Below are 25,003 nucleotides of genomic sequence, written 5' to 3' on the forward strand. Positions count from 1 at the left end.
AGTAATAAAGTAGAATGATGTAGTGGTTAACATTACATGCAAGATGCTCACATTTTTTCTTTCACTTATAAGCTGGTCATATCTAGCTGCTTATTCTCACTTTGTTCAATGCAGGTCTTTAAATTTCTTTTCACAAAGTTATTCACTTCGTTTTGGTTCTAATGGTATTATTCTTGATTTAAGATCCACTCTTATTTATTTATGCCTATTAATTTCTTAGACTAATTAGTATTTATATCTTCCTCTATCTTAAGTTGTTTTTTTTTAACAGCTTCTCATGTCCCTTTGGTTTTCTCACACACAACCCCCCCCCATCCTGTTGTTATATGCAAAATTTAAATTCTGGGTTTTGATGGATATGCTTTCTCTTTTTCATGTCCCTATCTGTGGTGCCCACATTTGAGGAAAATTTGGTTATAAACTCATGGGTGCAAGTGCAGTGTCTTTCAGGAAACTATTTATCAATTACTTTTTTTGCAACCAGTTGCCCAGAGGGAAATCTGATGTCTTTCTAATTTATGTTCCTTAGTATATGACCTGCCTTTACTATCTGGAAACATTTAGAGTTTTCTCAACATCTTTACTGTTAGTCTAAATTTCACTCTAATGTATACAGATATAGAAATTTTACTTATCGTCCATGTTGGTTATTCCATGGACATTTCCATGTGAAGAGGTGTTTCATCTTTCTTAAAATTTGGAGATTTTATATTCATTTTTTAAAGACTGTCTGATCTCCATTTTTATGTTTCACTCTTGCTCGAATTCTTATTATTCATATATTGGCATTTCAACTTCTAACTTTTTTTATCATTTAGGTTTCATTTTATATTTTCTCCTTTTTCCTCTCTTCTTGCCCTTTGGAGGCAAGTTTCAATTCGATCTTCTAATTTACTAATATATTTTTCAAATGAATAAAATCAGGTGTTTGTCCCATTACCTTAATGTGTGTTTTCTTATTACATTTTTCAGTGTAGTATTTCCATTTTGGTCTGTCCAGCTATTTTTCTTCTGATATGGCTAGTAGTTTCTTTTATTTCTTCCAATAGTTCTGATAGAGTTCTCAGTGTGGTCCAGTGTGCCTTTTTAAAATAGCTTTGTACTCTTCAGATAACTAATTCTGATTAATTCATGGTCCACTCAAGTTATTGATCATTCTACCTATTAATATGTGTTGGTTAAAACTGTTGAGCCTTGATCTGTGTGCACGTCAGTGACTTTATGTTGAAGGGAAGTATACACATCAGTGGAGAATTCTAGCAAACACTCCTGCTTATAACAACTCCATGGGTGATGACTCCTGTCAGGGATTCATAGGGAGAAATATCAATGGGAGAAGGTAATTTTTTTTTTAGATTTAAATCTGCAAATGCAGGAAATTGAGAGAAGGAAGTGATGAGAGATTGAAAGTCCAAATGCAATGATCACTGTAAAGAAACACAGAGAGAGACAAATGTCAGGATTTAAAAAGCTTGCCTCATATCTTTCCTGTCAATATTGCTTCTGCCTGTAGCTACACTCCCTTACAAATATACACACCAATTCGAAATAGTCTTCCATTTGCCCCACGGGTTTTCTGAGTTTGTTAATGTTATTGGTGGTGACTATTTGGTGGGAGTTTCTGAATTCATGTTTCCATATCCTTTGCATATTCTTTCAGTGCTAATTTGGAGAAGGTACCCAGCAGCCCTTATTTTTTACACATCTTGTGAGGAAACTAAATCTTAATTTACCTTCAGATTTGCAGGTTCATGTAAATAGAGTGGATGTGTGTGCACTCAATACATTTTAAATTAGCTGAAAGATCTTGTTGATATCAATTTCCTCATGGTAAATATGTTAAGTATTAAGGTATTACATTATTAATACATAACATTGGATTAAAGAACCCCTCTTAGTAAAATAAATAAATAAGCTAATAAATAACGTTCTTAGTAATAAACATCTTTTAATGATCTTAAAAACTTTGGGAGCTTTAAAAACATATAGAATGGTCACTTGGTCATCTGGGAAAATTTTAAGAGCCAATCTCCACTCTAAATCAGTTTTATATTCTAATAGACACATTTCTTTAGTGATATGGAGACCGAAAAAAGTCTCTTCTCTTCAGATACAGTGAAAATGCAGTATAGCTTATAGATCCTTTATTAAAGCAGAATTTAAGTGTCTTTCATATTGCAATTAACAATGATACTTCAAAGCGTGGCCCTGAAAATTGGGCAAAATCAATGAACCATACATTATAAGATTACCCACAAGCAAGATAAAGTTTTCCATTATATAAATAAATCAGTGCATCCATGTGTGTCATTTATGATTTTTATCCAAAGTGCAAGTATAGTATTATGCAATGTTCTTTCACAAGATAAATAATTTTCCCTAATATTCAATTATTTCAATAAAAGTATAACTCTGGTTATCAAGTTCACATGGACAGTAAAGACAAAATACAGTTAAAAGTTAAAAAAAAACTTTTGGAATATGAGATATAAAATCACAACTTGAATGTTACAGTAGTAGTACTAACAGTGATACAATATTTCAAGTGTAGAAATCTGCTCCAAGGGGATTTAGCTTCTTTAAAAATGTATCTGTCATTTTCCATTATATCCGATAGCCAAGCACTTCATATATTCACTATAATCATTCTGTTTGCAAAATACTTCATTCTCTATAACAACTCTCATTTTGATAACATAAGGTGATATTACAGATGATATAACATAACTGCATAAAATATTGTTTCATTTTAGAACTTCAGAACAACTGCTGTAGAACATCCAACATAATAGTGAACAATACTTATGGAAATTATAAAACCCTGTTCACAAACAGGGATAGGTGAATCAGACAAGTGGAAGCTTAGTCTCCTTTCTGCATAGCACAAAATAATTAATCTTCAGAATTGCTTAACTAAGGGAACATGTAGAAAAAAAAAATTTTTAGCATTCATAACTTAGGTTGTTATGATTCGCCTGGGTGTGTAAATTCTAATAGCCCCAAATGGCTCTGGAAACAATATTGAAGCCTGTTAAAGATGTAGAAGTAAAGCACTAAGGCCTCATATCTCATTTGTTAGAATTCTTTTCAGCCCTTTCGTGGTTCTGTATTCTCAGTATTAAGCTCTTCTGGTAGGGCTTTCTTTCAGAACTAACAAATGAAATTCCATTGCCTGGGCTCGAGAAAGTTGCTAGGGCAAAAGAAAAATCAGAAAGAGAAAAAGGAGTGAGTATTTCCTTCTCCCTTATGGCTGTGGAAATGCAGACACTATTCTGCATCAAGAAGCTAGTTTTGATAAAGCGATGAATTGAGAAAATTAACAAAAGCTCAATCTTACTTGCTTTAAATGTGAATAGTTGTATGAATATGTATAATCGTGTTCAGGTAAGTGTTTGATAAACACATATTTTAAGACAAATATTTCACAGAGATTGTTGCTATGTGCTCCAAAATACAATCTTTAATCCATAAATATCTGTGCTTCTATTTGGTTCTCTTCCTTAACTAATAGTTGCCATGTTAATAATATGCAGGATTCCTATCTGTATTTTTATAAGCATTTAAACACTTGTAAATTCCTTTATAAAACCAGAGAAGTAACTAGATTTACCATCCCTCTATGAATGAAAGCATAAACTATGACTTAGATAGATTCCTTTATAACACAAATAATTTAAAAGTCTTTCACATTTAAAATAAAAAATAAAGGACTCAATATAAATGGTGGCCCCAAAACTTGGACAAAATCAATGAATTGTGCATTAGTTGTTAGCTGTTGGTTTTTGACTGTCTTTCCCTTTTCAACAGTATTTAGATTTTCTTTGAGACATCCTTGTAACCATGACAGCTAAAATATACACTCCTTTAAGGATGGGCCCTACCTATTCAATCCACCGCTTTATCCTCAAACACTTATCGCAGTTTCTGACACACAGAAATGATTTACTAAATTTTTGTTGGAAAAAAAATGAATCCTGTAATAGATAAATGATAGGTCATTGCGGATTTGGTATTTGAAATGGTACTCCATACTGTGTTGCATATATAGAAAACACAAAATGTTTAAAATAGATGGATAGATTATAGTGCTTACCAGAATTAAATGGGCACCTTAGGTCTGAAAATAAAGTTAGAAAAAATATTTTGGAGACCTTTGATTTCCAAAGTGAAATAGTTTTGAACTTTGGTATATATGAGCAAAACACTTCAATTTCTATTTTGGAAATCAGTAAGTGTTAAGTAATATAGAAAAACCAGGGACTAGAGTCAGGAAGCTCCGTTAAATTGGTAATTAAAGTATGAATGTATTTAATAAATTCATTTTTAAAAGCTAAAATAATTTCTCAAATATATTGCTATAACATATACTGTAGTAATAATTAAATAAAATGTAAAATGTATAAATTGAAGCCTTACAGAGTCAAAATAAAGAAAAATTTATAACTCATAAACTTATATAACCGTGAAATTTGGGGGACATAGCTAAAATCTCAAGGCAGTCCAAATTGTCTTAATATCTGAAGCATAAAAGCCAGGAGATGATAGAAGTTTCCTTGTTTAGAAATACTTTATCTCCAGCTCTTATACTAAATGTGGAGCAATTATGTATTAAATGAATAAACAATTGTTATAAAATTTGAATATTTGTTCCTTGTTCCAGGGGTTTCCAATGAGCTTTTACTAAAATATCAGACGTTTTGATTTGCCAAGACAAATACATGCAATCTATAATATCCAGAATCAAATTCTTCAAAATCTAATTATAAATTTATTAATGAGTTATACATACTAAGAATCCTAACATGCAGAACACCTTGCTTTCATTAATTTAATCTACTTTATGTTAGGCGAGGAGGCCCCGACTAGTCTGTGCTACTTCTGTTTGTCCCTCAGGCATGAATTTCTTCTAATCCTTTTAAAAATGTCTGGAGGTTTGTGGGTGAAGATAAGCCTATTAGCCTGAATAATATTTAATTAGAAGGTGGCTTAGGCTTTGTAGTTATTCTCCGATGTATGGGTATCAGAACTGGATATCAGCATAATGTGGAGAGTATGTACCAATAAAGGAAACGAGTACCGGCCTTGATAAATCAGGAAATGGGTTGTGTTTTGGTGGTTCCACTTTCTCAACTTAACTGCCCAAAGCGGGGAAAACAAATATTGCCTGTAAAAGACTTGAGTTCAAAACTGGAGTCTTATAACCTGTGATTCCCTAAACCAATTCAGTTCCCGTGCTGGTGGCCACAACTAGGACTAATTTATTTTCAGGGAGCCTTAAGAGGTCAGTAAACAACTTGAACCCGAAGGGCAGTTGAAAGCCCACTTCTCAGCACATAAAACCTCCTAGTCCAGGAAAATCTGATTCAGCTTGATACCACAAGTCACTCACTGCATTTAAAAGGTCATATAAGAAGGAAATATCACACATTTAAGCAATTAGGCTATTAAATATCTTACATGAAGTAGAAGTTTTTAAATATGGTGCTCTACTTCAGACTAAAGCAAATGGAAATTGGGTAATTATAATCACTAAGCTCCAAGGAAGTGGCATTTAGTCCTCCACAAGTACACTAAAATACAGAGAAAAGCAATTTTGTTAAAACTAAAAGAGATATGTACAAATCAAAATAGAACATCTGTAAGTGTGAGTGAGGCGGTAAAAAAGGAGGATATCCAATGTCCATGAAACCAGGAACGAGACAAAGAAGAATGTTGAGTAACCAGACAGAAAAGCTTAGTGCAGGGTTTCTCAATCTCAACACTATTAACATTTTAAGCCAGAGAATTCTATGTTGTGAAAGGCTGTCCTGTGAAAACAGCAGTATCTCCAGACATTGCCAAATGTTCCATGATGTTGAAATCACCCCTGGTTAAAAATCAATGTCTTAGAGAAAGGAGTTATGCAGTGGATTAAAAAAAAATCCATCCCTCTTTTTTTCTTTTTTTCTTCCATTCCTCCATTATGCATAATAGTCAGGAATGAATCAAACTCAAGCTGGGCAGTGGATACAGAACTCTAGTAATACATTATGTCGCAACAACTAATTGTATACAATAATGAGTATAGGCTTATTGCTAGACTGCTTATTAGTTTTATTTTAACCTTACAAGACATGACATAACTATGATTTTGCCCATATTTTATAAAGATGAAAAATAAGGTTGGTAGGTAGTTATTCCCCAAAGTCATATACCTAGAAAGATGATTATATAGATTTGTCTGAATTCAAAGTCTAGGTATAAGGATTAGATTATGTTGCTTTGTGTTTTTTGTTTGTTCCCTACTCCAAAAGGGAGCAGTGTATGAACACCTTAGATATAATGAATGAGTCAGAGTTGATGTTAGTCTGTTATAAACTGTTAAAGGGGTAGTCTCTTTAGGACTCACAAGAAGAATAATCAGGCTTCTCCTAATGAACTAGTTTTTTTCAAATCTATAAATACTATTCATTACCTCTACATCAGCAATGTAGGAAACTCAGAGACAAAATTGAAGAAAAAAGTTTAGATTTGATTTTTTTGGATTCACATTAACTCTGGCTTCATCATATTGGCTGACCATATTTTTCTATTTGCCATTATTGCTACAGCTTAATTTTGTTGTATATTGATATGTACTTTTTGTAAGCAACATCAAAACCACTCTTGGAATCTATTCACACAAAATGGGTTATTTATAAATATCTAAGAAGTTCAACAGCATAGGTTGTGGTGCCACACAAACCCATGTAAAAATCCAAAGCCAGAGGGGTCCCTGGGTGGCTCAGTTGGTTAAACTTCTGACTTCAGCTCAGGTCATGATCTCACAGTTTGTGAGTTCAAGCCCTGTGTCGGGCTCTCTGCTGACCCACTAGAGCCTGGAGCCTGCTTCGGATTCTGTGTCTCCCTCTCTCTCTGCCCCTCCCCTACTTGCACTCTGTCTCTCTCTCTCTCTCACAAAAATAATAAGTAAACATTAAAAATTTTTAAAAACTGATTGTTAAAAATCCAAAGTCAGTGTAAATTTAAATAGTCTTTAAAACTTCTGTTTAAATACATTGAACAGTTTCCTCATTCACAACATAAATACAATCTCCACTATGTTTTTTGTAGATTGACCCATTAGAGCCTGGAGCCTGCTTCAAATTCTGTGTCTCCCTCTCTTTCTGCCCCTCCCCTACTTGCACTCTGTCTCTCTCTCTCTCACAAAAATAATAAGTAAACATTAAAAATTTTTAAAAACTGATTGTTAAAAATCCAAAGTCAGTGTAAATTTAGTCTTTAAAACTTCTGTTTAAATACATTGAACAGTTTCCTCATTCACAACATAAATACAATCTCCACTGTGTTTTTTGTAGATTCAAATGTATAACAATATTTAATACACAGAGCTTAGTTCCAGCCACACAGAAGACCTTCAAAAATTGATTGGTGTATCTCCATTAATTTTATAGCTTTAGTGTTTATATGCGGATTAAATAAAGCATCTATGATTAGCCCATTAATTATTTATTTCTATATGATGACTAGTTTATTCACTCAAGCAAGTGGCTAACCCAGTACATAATAGCTAGCTGTTCACCTAACAGAAATAGTGCCTTGACATGAAAAAATAAATAAATAAATGTGCATCTGAAAAATTACCTAGTGTCAGATTACTAATCGGTGTTCTCCATCAATAAGTAAGTTAACAGACATTTATGGAGCATTTCAAATATGGGGAAAAATTGACCTGAGTGAGAATAGGTTCTTAATAAATATTTATTACAAAAACAAAAATAAATTGTTTGGTTGTTGAAATGGATGAATAAGTCTGATGTGTTCATTTGTCTCAAGAAGTTTATTTAAATTAAGATTACTACACTATCCGATAACCACGGGGGCCCATAATGTGCCTAACAATTGTTACAAACTATAAAAGTTCTAGGAGCTTTGTTCTATAGGTCTTTCAGCACAAACTCTATCAAGAAGGTGAGTTTTACTTAGATTTTGAAAACTGGATGCATAGATAAAGTGAGAGAATAGATGATAACGTTCTAATATGAAGGCTAGAATAAAGGGCAGAGAAAAAAAAGAAACAGAAAAGATGGTAGAAGACGAATATTCTAAGAAGGTAGATAGAAAATGTATAATCTGATGGCACTTTGCCCAATGATATGAGTATCTGTAATGCAATAGGGGGAGTGAGTTCAGAGGCAAGAACAGTTTAAATCTATTGCAATTATCCAAACATGAAGTAATAAGTGGCTGAACTAACCAAATGGCAGTAGAATAGAAATAACAGATGTATGAGACACTGCACACGATGAATCAACTCTCCTCTTTTCAATCTCCAAAATAGCCCAGATAGTTAAATATGCTGATAATACAAATTTATGGGAGTGGTAAACACAAGGCAATATAAATGAGAATTTGAAAGGGACTGGAATGTTTTGATAAACAAGCTGGTTGGCGAGCACATTTAAATGACAGTTCCTATGAAGAAAAATATCCTCAATAATAATTAAGCCCCACCAAGAATTAATGGTTTGATTCATGCAAGAACAGTGCTTGTCTTATAAGCAATAGAAACCCATAGTTACATTTATCATCCACAGAAAATAATGCTTTCCACGTTTTACAATTTATAAAATACTTTCACATACATTAATTTATTTGATATTAAAAGGTCACTGTAAGGAAGACATCATTTATATTTTGATGTATATTTTGTAAGTACGATCATCCATCGCTTGCATTGTGTGGCCACCCCATAACATGGGCATGCATTTGAGGCTGTGCAGAGAGGGTATTGTTAAGCATAAATATATTTGCATTTATATGCTTAAGAAGGTGTATCAGTTATGGTCCTGCTGGGAAAAATATGTCATTTGGTGAGTTTAAAATTTGAAATGTGTACAATAACCATTGGCTAATAAAAGCAAAGAGTTTTTTTTCTCAAAGGCAGGAGAAGGGGGAAGTTACATGATTCCTAAGGAAACTATGTCCTCTAGGAAAGAAATGCAACTAACCTGTGGAAACCTGGAAGGGACTGAACAAGGAAATAAATCATTCTTACCCATCTCCTATACTCTGATCTCTTTAATGGCCAAACCCAACCATAAGGCAGAGGCAAGGGATCTGTTAACCCAGCCTGTGCGAGTCAACCTCTGAGGACAAGGGAAGGGTACAGCCACATGGCAAGTGGCTCTGGAAGGCAAAAAGAAAATACACGACAAAGAATTGGTGGCATGCTTTTCAGACAGAGTCAAAACAACTGGAGTCAGTTACAGGACATTATATGTATCTTCTCCACCCATAGCTTCATTCTAGGCAAATAATCGAAAGCGGTTTCACCTGTAGAAGATCGCTCTGATTGATTTCATGTTTTTCAAGTGAAAATATCTTGGCCTGACTTAATTGGACCAGAAATATATATGAGGCTGAGCATGAGTGAAACGATTTCTTAAGTGACTACGTGTTCAGCATACCGCCAAACTGATCCATAGTTAAAACACTGTTTCAATAGAAAGCAATTTCTTCAAATTCTGAATAAATTCGGTATAAAAGTGACTAGGAAATTTTCCTGATTCCAAGAGTCTTTGTAATAGTTTTGTACAAATTGGGATGCTATTTTCCCTTCTGTTATGCATTTGCAGCAGAGTCCAGTTTCCAGAGATGATTTAGGCATGACTCATCCTTTTACCATGTGTGAAGTTAATTAAAACATAGGACTTTAATAGAGTAGTTAAGTTCATCAAGTTATTTCTATAGCCATTTCATAAATAGTTTGAATATTCAAAATGTCAAGACCATAAGATTCTCTAGTGATTCTCAGACAATGTGGCAGACAGTATTAGCATTCACTAAAGCATGGAGTTGGGCTCTCCTTTGGTGCCGACCACACTGCATTTGGATCTATCATGTGATTGTCTTTGACCATTTAATCGTGAGGATAGTGATGTGTGTCACACCTCTCAGGCGCCATTTAAAAGTAGGTGCACAATTCAAGTTATTCTCCCACACTGGGGTGAATGTGGCGGTCCATCACCAAGAAGGCTACATAGCAGGAGATGGTGGAGACGATATCAGCTCTGGCACACCCGTCTGATTACAACGAGCAGAGCACTCCCTCCACTGACCAACATTAGACACGTAGAAAGAGTGAGAATTAACTGTTGTTTTAAGACCCTGAGATTTGGACGTTTCTTTTCTATAAACTAATCAATTGTCTTTTTTTTTTAATGTTTATTTATTTTTGAGAGAGAGAGAGAGAGAGAGAGAGAGAGAGCAGGAGAGGGGCAGAGAGAGAGGGAGACACAGAATCTGAAGCAGGTTCCAAGCTCTGAGCTGACAGCACAGAGCCCAATGTGGGGCTCGAAACTCACAAACTGAGAGTTCGTGACTTGAGCCAAAGTCAGACACTTAACTGATTGAGCCACCCAGGCGCTCCATAACCAATTGTCTTCATTGAACTGCTATAACGAAACACGATAAACTAGGTAGATTACAAACAACAGAAATGTACTTTTCCCAGTTCCGAAGGATAGACGTTCAGGGCTGTGGACAGTCTCCTTTTCATTGCGTGCTCATAATGGCAGAAAAAGAGCTAGTTAGCTCTTTGACTTTTTCTTCCTGAAGCACTATTTGCATTCATGAGGGATCTACCTCATGACCTAATTATGTCCCCAAAGCCCCATCCCCAAATGTCATCACACTGAGGTTTGGGTTTCAACAGCTGAACTGGGAGAGGGGAGATGGGCACCACTTCCAGTCCATAACCGCAATCTTGCACGATACATTCTCTACCGGGAGAAGACTGTAATTCTTAATATTGCATATGAGTCCCTTAATATTTTACCCACTTCCTACTTCTTGTAATCTGCCAGAAAAACACTATTCTTCATATATACAGAACAACTTGAAGTCTGTCAGTCATGTTATGTTTATGTCTCTTAGCACATTTCCATTCACGCATGATCCTTCTACTGAAGTGCATTTCTTACCATCCCTTGCCTCACTGACTCTTGGTGGTGCCACTAGGTCCCCTCATTCACACCAAAGCAGCACTATCCTAGAGCTAGTCCATCTCAGTCCATGAGAACTGGGAGTTAAATTTTCCCCAACTTTGCAATCCAGTTTTCAAATGGCTTAAGAATTAAATTGTATAAGTTATCGTTAAACAAATTGCATTAACAAGAAAACATCTATTCAAAACTCCTGTTCTTCTTCCCCCAACTTTACTATTTTCTATGTTCTTCAAGTTATTTATGTCTATGTTACCTGCATGTTGAAAATAATTATATGTTGTATTACTATGCATCTCTTCCCAACTCGTACTTTAATGACATCAGTTTGGCAGTTTGAAATCAGTCATGGTGGGAACATTCACACCACAGATATCAAAAACATACTACAGAACAGGGATAAATTACAATGTATTGTCTAGGCTTAGGAAAGTTGGAGAAAATGCTAATGAAGTAGGTTGAACTTCAAAGCGTCTGCAGTTATTACATTGTAAATACACACAAATACACCCCACAATGCCGAAAAATATATTCTCCCAGTATTCAAAAAAAAATCCAGATTAGCAAAAAGTTATTTGCATCTTGATGAATAAGCAGAGTTCTGACATTTTCATTGTTTCACTTTTTCTTACTTGTTAACATAAAGAAAAGTGTAAACCAACATTCTAACTGAACTGTATCTTGACAGTCAGTTGTTAAACATTAACCAGCACACCACTACTTTCCTCATTTAGGAAGCTTTTCTTTATAGTCTTCTTTCAAGAATCTCTTCATGATAAGGGCCCTTGGGTGGCTCAGTTGGTTAACTGCTTGACTCTTGGTTTCCGCCCAGTTCATGATCTCAGGGTTCATAAGTTCAAGCCCCACAGAGGGCTCTGTGCCAACAGTGTGGAGCCTGCTTGGGATTCTGTCTCTCTCCCTTCCTCTCTGTGCCTCTCCCCAACATGAGTGTGCACTCTTAATCTCTCTCTCTCAAAATAAAGAAATAAACTAAAAAAAATTCTTCACAATAACCTGTTATGGACTGAATATTTGTGTTTCCCCAAAATTCCTGTGTTGAAGTCCTAACCTCCAAAAATGACTACATTTGGAGATAGAGTCTGTAAGGAGGTGAGATAGGGTAAATGAGATCATAAGGATGAGGCCCTACTCTAGTAGGGCTGGTGCCCTTATAAGAAAAGGCAGAGGTACCAGAACTCTCTCTCTCTACTAGGGGAGGACACAGTGTAAAAGCAGTTGTGTATTAGCCAGAAGAGATCTCACCTGGAACCTAATTGGCCAGCACCTTGATTTTGAACCTTCCAGGCTGCAGAATTGTGGCAAATATATATTCGTCGTTTAAGCCATCCAGTCAATGGTATACTAAACCCTTGGATTGTGAGTAACTTGTTCTGCGAGTGTTCTACAAGATGAGCAAAGATTTCTAATAAATTTTCACTTGATAAATGAGTGATGTCTTGCCATACAAGTATTACGTGATGCTGAAAGTCATATGACCACAGCTGAGCCAGTGGTTCTTCCCTCTCTCTCTCTCTCTCTCTCACTATGGGAATATGGGTGATCTTCTCCCATGCTTGTATGCTCTCTGTCAGACCACAGCGTTTGGCAGAAATCAGTGATTTTTCGGAATGTTGGAAGGTGCCCACAACTGGCACTAGTGTATTTTTTGTCACTTCTAAGCACTTCTGGACAGCCCTTTGCTTTTCCATATAAGAGTAAGCTTAAGAATGCTTTGCTTCATTCTAGGTCCAACTGCCTGCAGATGGAGACCCTTTCCTCTGCTGCCTTATTGCCAGTTACATTAAATACCGCAGATGACAAGAGTTTATTAATACTTTACTGTATTCAACATCCATTAGTGATCGTGAAAGTCATCCTACACAATAGCCCTCCTCTCTTCTGTCTCCCTCACACCAGCCATGAAGGTTTGTAAAGGTAAGTGCAGGTTAATTTATTTTTGTTTATGTTTTGTATTTTCCTTATTATTTTATGTCATATGGCAGTATTGTAATCATTTTTATATGAATATTTTGGAGTTTGGACAAATCATCTGAATCTCCCTCATTTCTTATGGGTAAATTCGCTTTGATATACAAGTGTTTGGGATTACAAACATGTTTCCAGAACAAATTATGCTCACAAACCAAGGTTTTACCATATTTTGTTATGGCAGTCTGGCCAGACTAAGATACTAACCTAATCTGGGCAAATGTACTTCCTAACTGTTCTCATTGCTCCCTTGCATACTATTACAAGAAAACCTATTATTCTCCAGTGTAAATGTTTCTATTATTCAAAGACAGTTCAAATAGCTATTGGTTATATACCATGTAGTAAGTGTTTCCTAGATGCTGGGGAATAAGTCTTAAACAAGTTAAAAAAAGTTCTTTGTTTTTAGGAGGCTTATGCTCTAGTGTAGGCAGACAAAATAAATGAGTAAGATCAATAAAAATAAGCTCACTTATGGGAGTGATAAGAAAATAAAGTAAAATTTGGCAATATTAAAGAAAGTGATTATAAAGAGAGGGAAATTTACATATCTGGTGGTGATGATTTGTTCTTTGAAATGAACACCATGGTTTGCTCTCTGGATTCCTAAATTTCTGCTTTCAAGAAGCAAATAGTCCTTTTGGTTTCTGAGCATATTAGAGACTGCCTTTTAACAGCTGAGTATCCCTTGAAACATTAACCTTAGCTGAAGTGAGTTGCCTCTGTAAAGGAAAACCCCCTTCCTCGTGGCCAGCATACATCCAATGACTGGACAATAAATGGTTGAAGGGTCCTGGCCTCCTTGTCTCAATTCAGGCAATTCTGCTTGGTTATCCTGGTTTCAGAGCTCCCTGCGAGATTGGTTGGAGCTTTTGTATTACTGCACCATCAGCCAACTTTTTCCTGTATGACTGCTTCAGCAGCTGATTTCTTCCTCTGCCCAATCTTGCTTCCTTAATTCTCCATAGCTGTTAATCCTGAAAGTATTTCCCTTGGATTATTTGACCTTGATTAATCACTGACCAACTGACCAGGAGATTCCCTTCATTGGTGGTGGGTGGACCATGGACAGACAGCTCTTGGTATGGGGTGGTGTTGAAATGTACAATTACTAAAACTTCCATGGGTGGTGAACTAAGATCACACACCACTGGAAGAAAACTCACTAGCTTGTATAAAGTAGCAGGTATCTTGAAATATAGGGAAAATTGTCATCATTAGGACAATGTAAGTGGATGGCTGTTACTGAGGACAACTGATGTAGTGAAGAAGGTTAATAAAAGATTAACTTGACAATGATTGATCAGCAATTAAATACTAAGAGTGGATATCATGAGAAGTCCTGGAAGCATATAAGTAGACTCTCAGGAAGCCAGAGTGCAGAAAGAGCTGAGCATCAAGCTTATAACACTAGAAAACACCTGAGTTAATACATTAGAAAACTTCTGAGAAGGTTGAATTTTCTATCTAGATATATCTGCGATACAAAGTCAAGGCAGTAATTAGAAGTGAATAAGGGACTGAGATATTGTATGAAGACTTATGTACGAAACAGTTAAAAAATCATAAATCTCAAAGATGTATCATACCCCTTGAGTCTGCGGAAGTGCCCCAATCTTATCAGTTAACTGCTAAAAGAGTTGAACTTATGTGAAGAGAATGCCTTATATGACAACATATTACGTGCTTAGAATCTGCCCCTACTTCCCTACTTCCCGTCCTGACCACCAGAACAAAACCAGGATGAAGATACAACATAACCCTGTTTGGGAGGTACAGAGCAATGTTGAGAGCAAAGGAATCAGTTCCCAAAATGGGAAAAATAACAAGTCACCATTTATCAGAAGAAAGTGAGAGAATTTGGTTGCGATTAGATTCTGAGAGTACTGCACCAAGGGGAACAAAACATAGATAAGGAAACAGCTATCACACTAAGAGTACTCTCTCTCCCAGGATACAGTAGTAAATACTTAGGCTAGTACTCTCAGAGATAGTGCTAACTCATTACTAGGATTGGTCTTAGACATTTGGAGAAAGCAAGTGAAATAGGGATTCCATAACTGCTATGGCAGATGTTATAAGCATGATTAAAAATACCTGGAGATGTTGTTAAAAAGTACAAGCTTGCAACTGGAACATGAATGAGTTCTGGAAATCAAATGTACAGCATAGTGATTATAGTCAACAATGTTGTATGTAATTAATGAATTGAAAGGAAATGAAATGAAACAAAATAAAATGAAATAAAATAAAGTAAAATAAAATAAAATAAAATAAAATAAAATAAAATAAAATAAAATAAAATACTTGGAGAAATGAGAATGTAGAAGTGAAATTCTGTGCAAAGCCAACAAATCGTTTCATGGACAAGCCCCAAAGGATATTCCATTTTCTAAAGTAATAAAAAATACAATAGTGAGTGAGGGAAGAATATCACTGAGAAGTTCAGAGGTTTCTGTCTTCTACAGTTTAGGACTGAGAATGGAAACTGTTGATAAACAACTCTTGTTCTGTGGTAGCAATGAGAGTGATCGTGTCCTGGTATCTCAGAGGCTAGATGGCAGCACTTAACCATCAGAAAAAGGTAAGTACAGGTTTCAAGATGAGAAAGGGAGGATGAAAGGGAAAGAGGTGACTCATAGATAACTACGGAGATAGTTAACAGAATACAATGTCAATTGGGGCAAAAATGATGGCTCCAGTCAAAGAAAGAATTGCTCAATCTACCAAACTTAAGAAAAATAAAATATAAAAAAATGGAAAGATAATGGGGCTGAAAATAGCCACTCCAAATAAAGCCATATACTTACCTCACCCAGTACTTCAACCATATTGTAGACTTGGAACCCACCGACTGAAAGAGTGGCCAGTCCCTTAAGGTAAAGAAAAAACCTGCAACACTATGTAAAGTGTATATGGTCATAGTTCTTCCTGATAGGATCCTACAGGTATTTAGGTAACCAGCACTAGGAAAAGAGCAATGCCCAAAACTTTTGAAAACTGTTCAGCTCTCAAAGGGCCCAGTTGACATTGATAACCAGAGATCCTACTGTTAGAATATAGCTAATGGGAGTTCAGTCAAGAAATAGTGTGTTGGGACAGGTTGGACTCACAGTAGGTCCGTTGGGTTCAAGGACTTACAGCTATTTCCACTTTATACACACACACACACACGCACACACGCACACACACACACTATATATATATATATGTATATACATATATATATATATATGTATATAATTTGCATGGACATTGGTAATAGTTGTAAGAAAGCCCTTACTGATTCCTTGGCTAGTAGGATACAATTTCTAGGCAAGTAGAAGCATCAGTAAGTGCTATTATATTATTATAGATATCAAAAGTAATATAGTATTATAAAACAGGGATAAAAATCAGAGATTGAGGATTCTTAAAGACTTAAGTGAAACAGATGATATTTCCTATTGAATCTTATTGGTAATTTGCCAGTCTGGCCCTTTCAAAAAACATTCTGGAGAATAAAGGTAGATGAATGTCAACCCAAGGAAATCATAGATCCAATTATAGCTTCTATTCCGATATAGCGTATCTGCTAAAGTAGATTGGCAATACCGCAGCTATATGTTAGGTGGATGGACATTGGCCCAGGAGCTGCAACTTTTTTCCCCATTCCTACGATAAAACTAGAGCCTCAAAAATTACATTCATGTGGAATACATAGCAGTGTAAATTTATATTAACTCTCATGCCCTCTGTCATAAGAGTCAAGAGATCTCAATCAACTGAACATGACAGAATATCACATTGTTCCACTGTAATGTAGTGAGTACATTAACTGATCAAACCAGAAAGCAGCAAGCATGTTGGGACAGAAGTCATGAGATAAAACATACTGTTTTAGGTGCCATGGAGTATGCCTGGACTCACCTCCAAAATAAAAGACAGATTATTGCACTTACTTCCATCTACCATAAAGAAGGAAACAGTGCTTAATTAGAGAAATCAATATTTTCTTGCTAATATTTCAGGGTGAATCATTTTATATTTTGAGGAGAATGGATTATAACATACAATAATGGAAACTTAGAGATCAATTATTACAGAATTCTATTTTAAAAAATATTGAGGAGATGTCTACAATGGGAACAATTGGAGTGTAAAGAATTGGAGAATGTGTGATACATTTTAGGGGCTTAGCTGGAAGGCTTTCTATTATATTTGATGTAGGAGATCAGAATAATAAGAGACCAAGGATGCTATACAAATTCTTAAATTAGTGAATTCTGTAGATAGAAATGATACCCAATAAAACATAGAAGACTTTTGAAGAAATATTTAGAGCATTTTAAATTGAATTTACTTGAGGAACATCCAAGTGAAAATAATATAGAAGAATTGAATTTCTAAATCTGAAATACATACATACAAAATACGTATACATATATGATGTGGAATCCATGTGGAATTCTAAGCACATATTCAGTATTGAACCTCAGGAGCCTGAAGGAGCTCACTTTATTTTGTGAAAGAAAGGAGTTCAAGAATGACTTTTTAGTTACTGCAACAAAGTCTGATAAAAGGAATAGAATGAGCAAGAGATTCTAAGACAGAAAAGCCAGTAAGTAAGAGAACAATGCAGTGTTATGGAATTCAAGACAGATAGTATGTTTAAAGATAAATGGAATAATAAACTATATTCAGTATAGTTGACAGGTGGAGTAAAATATGAACAAAAATCTGATCATGGGATTTGACATTGAGAATCGCACTTTCAAGTTCAGTTCAATGGGAGGGATAAAAAGTCAGATTATAAACATTTAGAGAACAGTCATTGAGTGAAGTCGAATTAAAGACAGCAATGACGATTCTTTGGAAGCATTTTTCTTTAAAGGGACAGTTGATAAAATTGGAGCTATTGATATGGGAGGTTGTCTAAATGTCAGGATAAGAAAACTTTCCAATTTTGCTTCTTTTCAAATATGGTGAACCAGGACCTGTTTATTTGCTGTTTGAAATAATCAGCAAATAAAGGCAAACAAAGGAAGAGGGAATAATTATAAGAATCATGTCCTTTCAACACCTAAATGGGATGGAATCCAGAGAAAAAGGGTAGAAGCATCATAATTCCTATTATCGTATTAACAGGAAACAAATCAACTGCAAGTTAATGGCCATCCTCCTGGCTATATTTTCTGTAAGACAACACAAATCATTTTACTGTGATATTATGTATATATAGTTCAGTTTTATTACTCTCTATGAAACCCACACTTAAGGAAACCCACACTTAACATTTGGTCTTTATTCTACTTCCATGGATTTTATTTGTCTATAGTTCCTCTGAACAAGCAATAGTATCCACCTACATATATCAACTCACCTCATGTCACCAGTAAAAAGTATAGTCTTTTTTATTCTCAAAAATGTGTAAGGTCTTTTTTCTACTTTCATTTTTTCTTTCTATTTATTGCAGTGTGTTATTGCTTCCAATTGTTCCTCCAGATATTTGAATATTTATTTTGTTTGCTTGCACCATATTCCATTTCACAGCACCCCTCTCTCCCCATATATAATAGAGTCACTATAGAAGACTGTCCCATACAAGTGATTTGTAATGAGCGAGGCCTTCACATGCATGCACTATTTTCTAGGATCTCACTGTGGGAAGCCTTTCACTTGCCATTCAATTTTGTGCAAGACATATTGATGTCAAAGAATAATGTTTTCTAAAAAGTTAGACTGTCAAAGTTGGGAACTTTCCATCTTAGAGAAGAATGGATAGACAACCATTTGACTAGGTGGCTTAGTCTAAAATGTAATCTTAGAGATTTATACTACAAGTGTAGTACAATATATGAAGACTCCGGGTTTTTTTATATGCTCTTCTGGTAATATAACTGTTCCAGCTTTCGAACATGGTAAACCCTCCAAAAGACAGTTGACTTCACCTTTGTTCACAGTGAAAACTGCTTCTTTCTCTCCACAGATTTCTGATCATCCTTTAAAAAATTAGTAAAGAACTAATTTTGCAAACAAAAAGCACAGGGCTTCTTCCCTAATACATGTTTTATAGAAATAAAAGATTTAAAATAGTATATTATTCATCATTTATTAAATTTTTACTTCATGACTCTTCAAAAACATTTGCTGAAATACCATTTGTTGTTACGTAAACAATTAATAATGTTATTTAAATAAAGCATTATCTATAGCCTTTATAATTTTATTTGTACATTTATAGTCATCCAACAAAAATGTTAACATTAATTTCACAGGGAAAGTTTGAAATTTCAAAAACATCTATAATTCTAAATATATTTGAGGTAGTAATGCTACACTTTCTGACAAAGTTATTCCAACTATACCAAATATCATCTAATATCAAAGTGAGATAAGTTAATTTTAGTCAAAAAGATGTGCAGTACTCTTGTTGAAGTAAAGATATTTAAATGGACCAATATAAAAAGTTGGCCATCAAAGATCTGAGATTTACACTTACAAGAAATGCCCTGGATCACTGAATTGTCATTAGTTTTACAACACATAAAAAGACATTTATGGCATAATACGTTGTTATTATGTAAGTTCAGATCACGTTTTGGATGTTCATTGACTTTATTTCCCTGGTTTTCATTCTTTCCCTTCTCTTTGTGGCATATCTTATTTATCTTTTCAAAATCCCAATGAACGTGGTATTCCTTAACTGAAGTGATATCCTCTTTACTATTCTGAACCAAGAAAATCTGAAGTGGTGACAAACTTAATGATTTTGAGTTTTTAACAAACACTGCGTTCAATTTTAATTCCAACCAAAACGATCCTGGTTATAATATTACATTACAACTAAATAGAGGAGCAAATATCAATATAAATATTTGAAAGTGATTACATGATTCTAAATTTAATTGGTATTGGTATGAGTGAGAGTGTGTGTTTGTATCTTACTCTGTGTCTCAGATACACGGAATACCATATTACCTGCCATCCATGTATGATAAATAAACTTTGTTCAGTGATCCCTTTGAGAACAGTTCTCTTACAATACTTTTAGGAGCTTTGCTACGATACAAGAAAAAAAATGATTGGCTGGCATAACAAAAATCATGGAAATTTTTAAATGTGATGTTTCCTAGAATTCAATCATAGCTGAATAAATCAGACAGTATAACGTGTGAGGGGGAAAAAAAAAGCAATATTTAGTATCTCCATATTCTTGGTATATTAAAAACTGATAGGTTTATATCTTCATCCCTCAGTATACTATTAAAAATGTATTACTCCTTAATATTAAATATGTCTTGGAAAACTCTTTCTTTGATTGTTATACTTGGTGAATTTGAGCTCAATTTAATAACTTACCAACCATTTTGTGTGAGGTTACATAACTGAGAAAATAAAGATGTTTCTAACATTCTCTTCTACAATTTCAATAAAGAAGAATTCCAATTGATGTGAGTGATAAATAAAACTAATACTATAATACTGAATCCTGTGCAAAAACTCTTTGCTAGGTTAAATAGGAAGGAATTAGGTATTTTTAATGCTTCAAACTTTAGTAAAATTTAATAATCTGGCCAAACATACTTGCAAGGGCTATTTTTGCAATCCGGTTTTCTTTTGAAATTGACATATACTTTAACTTAATATTGCTGAAATTAAGGGTAATTTCTACAAATCAAATCATTTTAAAAAGAATTCAATATTGTAACAATATTTATTACTAAATCCCAATATGAAATTATCTCTGAACAAGAATAATTTTAATTCAGTGTGAAATCTTTTCTCCTTTACTTTAAAATTTTTTCTTTCTCTGTCTTCTTTTCTCCTTCCTTCCCTACTTCCCTCTTCCTTCGTTTTCTTTTTTCTTTTCTTTTCTCTTCTTAACAAATAATTTAGACTTCTTGACAGCAAAGAGGATAGGTAGCCAAGTAAAAACTGTATGGAATATGAAGAGAAAATATTTATTGTAAGCTAAGTTGGCATTAATTAGATACAAGGTGACTAGGACAGGACATGGGCATGTGGAAATACATGCAAGTGAGGAATCAGGGCAAAATCAAATAATTTCATGAGCTAGCATTGATGGAGTGTGATCTGCATTGCATAAAGGTCATATTGAAATGAGGGCACAGATTATAACAAATCCTGGCACTATTACAAGGATATTTTTTTTTAAGAGATAGAGCATGCATGCAAGTGGTTGAGGGACAGAAGGAGAGGGAGAGAGAGAGAGAGAGAGAGAGAGAGAGAGAAAGAATCCTAACCAGGCTCCATACTCAGTGGGGAGCCTGATGCAGGGCTTGATTTCACAACCGACCTTGAGATCATGACCTGAGTCTAAATCAGAAATCAGGAGTCAGTCCCTTAACCGAGTGAGCCAACCAGGCACCCCAAGGAATTTTACTGTTAGTATGAAAATATGAATGGGAAAATCAAAGTATTATAAGAAAGAAAATTACAAGATTGTAATTTTTTTAAGAAAATCTCTGGCTTTGGGGAGCCTGGGTGGTTCAGTCAGTGTCTTCTTGATTTCGACTCAGATCATGATCTCCCCATTTGTCAGTTTGAGTTCTGGGTAGGAGGGCTCCATGCTGACAGTACTGAGCCTGCTTGGGATTCTCTCACTCTCCCCCTCCCCCCCCAAATGCTACCTCTGTCTCTCAAAATAAATAAATAAATAAACTTCTTTTTAAAAATTAAAAAAAAATTGAAAAAAATCTCTGGCTCTCTTATTTAGTAAATTATACAGTGCCTATGGAAAGGCACTATAAATTGCTATAAAAATAGGATGGTTTTGGAGACTAAAATATTATAGAACAACAATAAAAATGCAAATAAAACATTAAAAATAATTTCAAAAATAGGCACATATATACATACACATAGGTATATACACATTACAGCATTATATTTCCTTTATAGAGAAATAAAATTATTTTCCCTCTAATGAGTAAATTATTGTAACAAGTATTTCAGTAATTTATCTAAATAGGATTCTCATTCATGACATCTACAAAAACTGTCTATTTTCAGTAATTTCTTATATCACCCACTACTCTTCCCAGTCTACAAGCAGTGTCTTACAATCTTCGAATTTTCTCTTTTTCTTAATTTGCTATAGGTTCAGTCAAGAAATCCTATTGAATTTCTATCCTTAATAGATTTTAGTTGTGTTTCTTTTGTTCACTCACCTTGGTGATTAGAACAGATGCATATTGTTATATACTATTTTCCATAGCTTCCATAATTATTGATGGAATTCAGCTAGACTTCATGTCTTCAGTTCCACCACTTAAAAAAACAATTCAATGTTTATTTATTTTTGAGAGAGACAGAAACAGAGCACAAGCCGGGGAGGGCCAGGGAGAAGGAGACCCAGAATCTAAAGCAGGCTCTAGATTTTTAGCTCTCAGCCCAGAGCCCAACTTATGGCTCACATTCATGAACCATGAGATCATGATCTGAGCCAAACCCAGACACTTAACCAACTGAGCCTCCCAAGCAACCCATTAGCTCTACCACTTGTCCACTCTGTCTTCCATGTTACTGTCAGTTTAGTATCCAAAACACAGACCAACACATCTGTCTCCTATTTACACCCTTTCAGTTCTCTTGCCTTTGTAAATACGAATTTTCAGAGTGTGTTCTGTTTATTATTGTCTTGAGCTCCCTTAACTCTTCTTTTTAAGTGTATTTATTTATTTCGATGGGGCAGAGGCAGAGGGAAAGGGTAAGAGAGAATCCCAAGCAGGCTCCACACTGTGCATGGAGCCCAACGTAGGGCTCAGTCACACAACCCTGAGATCATGACCTGAGACGATATCTAGAGTTGGACGCTTAACCGACGGAACCACCCAGGTGCCCGAGCTCTCTTAACGCTTTAGCTTTGTATTGTCACTATTCTTCCCATACCTGTGTTTTGGTAATATTAAGCTAATTGCACTTTACCTACTGGATAATTGTTTTGGCTTCATTTCTTAGCTCATGTTCTTCCTTTGACCAAAATCTTCCTTTACTTCCTTCTTATTTCATTTGGCTAAAAGATACCTATCCTCTAAGGTTCAATTATAAATATATTCCCCTCACACAATGCTTTAAGAACCACTTCAGATTAAGTATATTTTCTATGTGTGCCAATAGAACCTTAGAGCTACAAGTGAAGCTGCTCGATATCTTACTAAATAAATCACAATGCAATTTTAAGCACCCTTAGGCCATTTTTTTCTTATCACTTATTAATATTTTGTAGACTTCTATCACTTACATCCTTTGAAGTCTATTCTGAATCAATTATAAGTGCACAAATATCACCCTTTAAAGTACCTTCAAAATATTTCTTTTAAAATTCATAAGACAAACACAAGTCCAACTTTATGCTTGCCCACAACCCTGTTTGCTAGTGTTCTGACATCTTCAGAAAGTGTTTCCTGAAAAAGACAGCTGAGACACTGTTTAATAAAAGAAGAAGGAAAATGCAAGTTTATAAAAGATGAAAACTCCTGCAGTTAGAAAATAACCTCTCTATTCTTTGCAGCCTGCTGGGCACACACATAATCTCTAATTTACACTGTTGTATTTTTGAAACTATATCCTTTTTCCTAGGAGATATGCATTCTTTGGTAGACTTCATACTAACAATCACAGATTATCTATATATAATATCCTAAGGTATACCCCTGAAGTCCTCTGAAAAACCCTAGATTGTATGTAAAGTTTTATATCTCCATGATCTCAGTAAACTTAGGTCCTTCAAATTTAAGCATTAAATAATGAAGCACATCATAAAATGAGACAAAAGAAGTGAAACTCTTTTCTTTATTTTGGATAGCATGGCCTGTTTAAAATAATTTGGTTAAATATTTTACTGAACTACAAAAAGTTTAGATCCCTTCAACCACCTGTTACTCACAGAGACTTGTTGAGATCCCTTCAACAACCTGTTACTCACAGAGACTTGCATTTCAATCTTAAGACCATAGCAGTGTTTTATGGATTCTCTATGCCAAATCACACGGAACCTATGAGAGCAAATAGGGAATTTATGACAGTATAGCGATGGTCAGTCAATAAATCTAGACTCTTGCCCTAATAGGCTTTTGAAAGACCAACTACATTGGGCAGTGTCTTCTTATTGCATACATTTCCTGGTTGACAAAATGCACATTTTAAAATTGTAATCAGCTTACATAAAACATCCTTTTTCTTTTAATGTTTATTTTTGAGAAAGACAGAGTGCAAGTGAGGGAAGGGCAGAGAGAGAGAGACACACACAGAAGAATCTGAAGCAGGGTCCAGACTCTGAGCTGTCAGTGCAAAGCCCGATGTGGAGCTTGAACTCACAACCCATGAGATCATGACCTGTGCCAAAGTCAGATGCTTAACTAGCTGAGCCACCAGGAGCCCCCAAATATTCTTGTTTCTAACCCTCAAACTACAACTGAAGAGACCTTAGGTATATTAGACATATATGACCTAAGTCATATATTAGATATATATGACCTTGATACTTTTAGAATATCCACATGTTAAAATGAGTTAGTACATAATGTAAGGCAGATTTTGGGGGGCACTTAAGTCACTTTTTTTGGCAGTAACATAATGAGGCATGTTGACTCATGTAATTTTTTTTGCAGTAATATGCGACTTTCACATCAAGTTTATTGTTCACATTTCTGTGAAGATGATTGAGTAAATGACATTTATTAACATATGAAGATCTACATCTTCATAGAACTTTGGTCATTACTTTTCTATTTGTTTTGTGAGTTTTAAAAGTATAAGATGGTATAAGTGAAAGGCTCAGGAAATAAGGTCTGATCTGTCATATTACCACAAAAGATAATCAATCAATGAATTAAAAAATACTAAATGTCAGAAATGGCTACATAATACTGTTCTACCATTTGATACTTTGGAAAACTGTGTTTTCCATTCTGTATTACATCAATAAGAAAGTCTTTCTCAGATTTAATATATATACTGATAGAGTTAAATATACAACAATTATTCTACAGTACTAACCAGGAAGAATATTATTACTTTTGTAT

The sequence above is a fragment of the Felis catus genome, chromosome A1, assembly GCF_018350175.1.
Source record: "Felis catus isolate Fca126 chromosome A1, F.catus_Fca126_mat1.0, whole genome shotgun sequence".
Lineage (NCBI taxonomy): Eukaryota > Metazoa > Chordata > Mammalia > Carnivora > Felidae > Felis > Felis catus.